Source organism: Micropterus salmoides, unplaced genomic scaffold (genome assembly GCF_014851395.1).
Source record: "Micropterus salmoides isolate LMB-PRFRI ecotype aquatic unplaced genomic scaffold, ASM1485139v1 Ms_hic_scaffold_2021, whole genome shotgun sequence".
NCBI classification, from domain to species: domain Eukaryota; kingdom Metazoa; phylum Chordata; class Actinopteri; order Centrarchiformes; family Centrarchidae; genus Micropterus; species Micropterus salmoides.
In genome coordinates this window covers 1,825-7,550 of record NW_024041176.1, presented here as the reverse complement: position 1 = coordinate 7,550, position 5,726 = coordinate 1,825, and the positions used below count along the sequence as shown (strand labels likewise).

General features: G+C 37.8%; 1 long non-coding RNA gene across 1 annotated transcript; it reads right to left on the bottom strand.

Annotated features, from left to right (window-relative positions):
- Nucleotides 1-652: 652 nt before the first annotated feature.
- On the bottom strand, nt 653-2,947 carry LOC119915265. Its single transcript, XR_005446928.1, has 2 exons — nt 2,704-2,947; nt 653-1,323 (listed from the first exon to the last, which is right to left on the bottom strand). It is a non-coding gene; the product is annotated as an uncharacterized LOC119915265 (long non-coding RNA).
- Nucleotides 2,948-5,726: the final 2,779 nt, after the last annotated feature.

Sequence of the window (5,726 nt, the reverse complement as noted above, 5' to 3'; positions counted from 1 at the left end):
ATTCCTGTACGTGCCTCATAGTGAGGTCCAGGTTAATTAACTGCTGGAGTGAGGACCACCCTTTCTACTATACTTAGAGACAAATGCATGATAGATTCCAACACTGGGTGGCACCTTGATGCCAGTTTCCACCTCAGTTCCTTAAAAAACATGAAGGAAATTTTTAATTTTTTTAACCCAGTTTACCACTGGAGTGGGGACCTTTTCAAGGGGGCGCTATTGAGTTCGTTTCAGAATGGACTAGTTTAACTACCTTCTATTTTTAGCATTAAATTTAATAATTTTAATGTTCTAGTATAACACATTATGTAAAAATAAGTCAGTATGGGCATTTTTAAAAAGAATTGCCCAGTCTGAGATTCATAGATAAGCAGAATACCTAAATTTATGGAGGTGACCATCGATTTGACTGCTGTACAAACATACATACTTACTGGTCAATTACTGCTTTACTAAAGTAAATATAACTTGAGCAATCCACATATACAACTTTCAACAAAGCTGCAGGGATATAAAAGAAATCCATTTTATTTATTCATTTAGCTGAAGCTTTTATCCAAAGTGACTTACAATTGCTATACATGTCGGAGGTCGGAGGTCGCACGCCTCTGGAGCAACTAGGGTTAAGTGTCTTACTCAGGGACACAGTGGATGGTTCACAGTGGGGGATTGAAGTGCGCTATCACCACCCCCAAATCCATTGTTTATTAAGCATAAACAGAAATAAATTATTCCAGAAACAAACTATTGCCTCTTGTACAACTCAAAAAATACAGTAAAGTGTACTGTATCATAACTACTATTAATTCACCAATTAAAGTGAGGGCCAATATGAAGAAAATTGATATTATCAGACAATCAATTGAAAACAAGGAACACTGTCTTGCAAAGTACAATGAAAACAAAATAATCCTTTGAATTTTTTACAACTGGTTTTGAGTTTTAGGAACGCTGAACACTAGCTTATTGTGGCTAGTCTTGCCTTTTTACAGTACATCATCTGACACTATATGGTCCAGGATAGATTAATTTCAGATTATTATCAATCAGTAGTTCAGTAGGAGACTGTAAATGGCAAAAACATTTGGCTTTTGAATTCTTAAGAATACGTGAAGCGCCGCTTCGTCTAAGGGTCACAATTGTGTTGTACACAAAGTTTGACATCTTTCCATGACCCTTGAGCCAAGGTCTTTTCTCCATGTATACATTGCTCACAGTCCTTTTTTCCAGGCACTCTACATCGCAGTTCTCTCTACCTCACTCCATGCTCTCTTGCTCTCTCATGTTTGACTTTGTTCTTCTGTGGAAGCCTGGGGGTCTCATCTACAACAGGAACAGACAAACATCATTTCCTATTAGTCGATGAAACAAGTGCTTTAATTAAATGTGACAACCAAGAACTGACAGATGATTGCAACTCTCTTACCATGGGACAAAAAAGGTTAATTGTTAAAGGTCACAAAAACACATTTAATATTTACCATCATCAGTGTTGGGCAGTAACGCTTTACTGTAATAATATTACTTTTCCCTGTAACTAGTAGTGTAATTGTAAAGTGAAGTGTAGTTACTTTTCTAAAAAACTCGTTACTAAACGCACCGTCCTTGACATGAATCCACGACTGTGCGGCAGCTCAGCGGTACCGTATGTAAAGACCATAGCATACTCGCGGTTGTGAATACGATATTAGTTAATAATTCGGGAGAGATGCTTTGTTTGGGGGCAAAGGCAGGGTGGTAGTGAAAGCAGTGTTTCCCATAATTAGCCTATAATTTGGTTAATTGTCAACGCTGACCACCACATTAATTTAAAATTTTTTTACTAGGCATATTTAAAATCATGTTTGACCGAGGAGCTGTATTGAGGAGCAAATATTCGTGCAGCACCTCCTGGCTCGCGCTCTCTTTCTCTCTCGTGAACACCGCTGCACAAACTTGTCCAAAGTCTGTGTTCGGTCCCGTTCATACAGTGTTTACTGGGAGGCTGCTGAGCGCGGTGTCGTTGCACGCTTGGCTCCTGTTCTGGTGCCCAAACCAGCGCCGCTTGCTGAGGCCTAAAACCTCCAGTGCCTGAGTAGAGGTGTAACGTTAAACACAAAACACTCCCAGGTGCTGCGAGCTCCCAGTCCGGGCTGAGTCAGCTACGACCACTAGGCTAACTGAGCTTATAAGATCACAGCAGCTACTTAATGGCACTTAGCAGTTACTTTAGCAACAAGTAACACATCTGTTCATCAGCAACCTCCGTAAATCACAGAGAGTTGAGACAGAGTAGCTGGGGGACACGGGGAACTTTAATGTTATTTTATGAGGCCCAACAGTTACTGTGTTGCCTTAGTAGACAGCAGAGGACGCAGACAGAACTAAATAGATTGTGATCTGTAGCACGACAGTAATGATCTCTCTGAAAAGATAGATCGTGGAGACATTTTAATCGTCCACAATCTAATATTGCCCACCCAGTAATAAGTAAAGTAATACTTTAAAGGAGTAATAACTAGTAATATATAATAATTTCTGAGTAACTTGCCCAACACTGACCATCATAAATTAGAAAAGAGTTACAAACAAACACTCAAACAAAAGTACACATACACTTACAGTAAGAGTAAAGTAGTACTCTACTTGTCTTTTGACTGAGTTAAAGTATGAAACAAAGGCAGGAGTTTTTGTATATTTCATAATTAAAGCAATTTAACTCACCATCAGTGAGTTCTCCTTATCTCTAACTCAGCGCAGGGGTCAGAACCTCCATCTGAAAAACAAGAGCATACAAAAAGTAACACCTCATACTATATAGTGTGGGTAAGGCTGCATCCTTCTGTATTTGTTAACTGTTAGAGAGTTGAAAAGTGTTTCAGGTTTTAAATGGACAGCATCCTTACTGCCAAAAACATATTATCCACTGGTCTTCCTCTCTTCACTGTGTGTGGGGTGGAGGTGAAAGTGAGACTTTCACCTGTGAAAAACAGCAACAGTCATTTATTATTACTCTGTGCTCTAATAAAAACCCAAGTTGCAGAGTACAAAGACTGCCGGTGAATAAAAGGAGTTTTAAAATGACTTGTCTTGACCTTCCAATGTTACTGGCCTGTATGGATCAGTTACACCATTTTCACTATACTAAAACTAGAGCAATTACACACCCAATACCTCCTTTGCGAGCATTTTCTTTCCTTTCTTCATTTTCTTTTTGTTAAACATATTTCACATACTTGTTAGTGTTGTTTAGATTTTTTTATATAACACTCGGCTAATTTTGTTAGGCCTTTTTTAAATAATGACTGCACATACAGTATAAACACCGTCCGTGGAAATTGTGGTACTGACAGAGGATTAATCAGATAATTGCACACTAATAATTATACGAGGACTGAATATCAACTGCTCTTCTAAAGGTGTAACTGTTTCTACAGTGTATATATTCGCGCAACATCTCTCGCTCACTCTCTCCGTCTCTCATGAACAGCGCTGCACAAATCTCTCCAACACAAAGCTGTCAATGTCAGAGACCCACCTTAGTTGGTATAGGGAATTAAACCTGAACGTGTCACTTACAATCGATGCCGTAGCGGTGAGAGTCGAGCTTTCAGTACAACGTAAACAAAGAAAGCAGCATGTAACCTTTCAGACCCACCGCACAGAAAGAGGCCCATTATTTCAGCGACTTGCGCCGCGCTAGGGCACTTTGTTGCTGTGTAGAGGATCGCGCACCGCACGCCATGCCGCAGTCGAAGTACTTTTGTGCTGAACCCAGCGCAAATCGCTTCTTTTCTGAAAGGTTCTTTATGGAAGAACATAGTCCTTTCAATACCTTCCGTCACTGAACATTTAACGTTACATCTGTGTTGAAAAAATGTTGCCAGGTGTAAAACACTACATAACATCAGGAGCTTTTAGACTTTCAGGACTGTAGGCTACCAATTACCTGCATTTCAGTTATTAATAACACTGCATGAATGATGTCTAGATGAGAGTTGATGACAACAATTCAGTTTATTTCCCTCTTATTAACAGTTTCCCCTGGGGAATAAATGAAGTTAATATTCCTCTTATAGTAATAATACTTACATATTATAGAAACACAATTGTTAATGTAATTTAATATTAAAAATCAACTTAAGTTATTACTAGTGAAAATTAATGCATAATCGTGAAACCGTGATTATTTCTCTGACAATAATCTGTAATCGTTGCATCCCTATTGATGATAGGGCTGGGAAATCTGTCACAATTTAGGGTGCTATGATTACATAACAATAATAATTCCCAATGTATCTTTGTGGGTATAAAATTTTTGTTCCATAGAATTACTTTATGAATGACCACATTCATAACAACCTAATCATTAAAACCAATATAATAATCACTTATTTCCATTTGCTTTATTAATACAATCAAAGTACACAAACTGACAAGTATGTAACTGAATTGAATCTTGACTAATAAACTGTTGACATCTTTGAACAGACTCCACTTATTTTTCAGTAGGTCGTTTACTTGTCATCCACTCTCAACGTTTTACCCACATTACGACTGTCGCAGCAAGAACTGCATGGTATCTACAACTTTGCAAGTTGACAAGGCACAGCAACAAACTGACTGCAGTCCCACTGACATCTTGCTCTCAGGATTGGCCAAAAAGTTGCAGTCTCTGCCTGGGACTCTACTTTCATTTAAAAAAGAAATCTGCCATCAACTTTTGTCTGAGAGAACAGAACGAGCAGGGACTGATTTGAGTTCATGCTCAGGACAAAGGCTTTTTTACATAGTCATTTTAGTAGTATAGTGTTGAATAATACAAATAAATTATGTTAATAACTGACAATTAACGTAAAAGTTAATTTACCTTGAAGAAATAGTTTTTTGGGGGAATACATGTATTGTCTTTCTTTCTGAGGGTTTATTGAGAAGATCAAATCACTTTAGTGTGCATGCTAAATATAAATAAATCTATATTATCTAAAGCTAATTGGCTGCTGGCTCTAACTCCATATTTAGTGAATAGACATGACAGTCCTTTACTTTTCTCATCCAGCACTTGGCGAGAAAGTGAATAAGCACACGTACCAAAATGTTGCAACTGTTCTAACATGTCATAATATAACATCCATAACTTCACTAGAAGTTTTAGTCCGTGTACACGGTGACAGCGTGCGTGCTGGTCAGGACTGGTAAATGAAACTGTTGAAACACGAGAGACTGGCTTGTGCTGAGTAGGGATGCAACGATTACAGATTTTGTTGGTACGATTATAGTCAGAGGAATAATCACGGTTTCAAGATTATCATGATTATTATGCATTAATTAATTTAACAACACTAGTAATTACTTAAGTAGGTTTTTAATATTACATTAACAATTATAAAACTATAATATTTAAGTATTATTATTAATATAAGAGGAATATTAACTTTATCTCCCAGGGGAAATTGTTATTGGGGAGGGGAATAAACTGAACTGTTGTCATCAACTCTCATCCACATGTATAAGTTTTAGTGAAAATGATGATGAATGTTCAATGATGAAAATTGAGAACATGTCTCATGCAGCGTTATTAATAACTGAAATGCAGGTAATTGGTAGCCCACAGTTCTGGAAGTTTATAAGCTCCTGATGTTCTGTTAGTGTTTTACACCTGCAACATTTTCTCAGCACAGACAGGAGGAAGCAACAGGATGTTAAATGTTCAGTGACTGAAGGTCGGCAGAGGACAACGTTCTTCC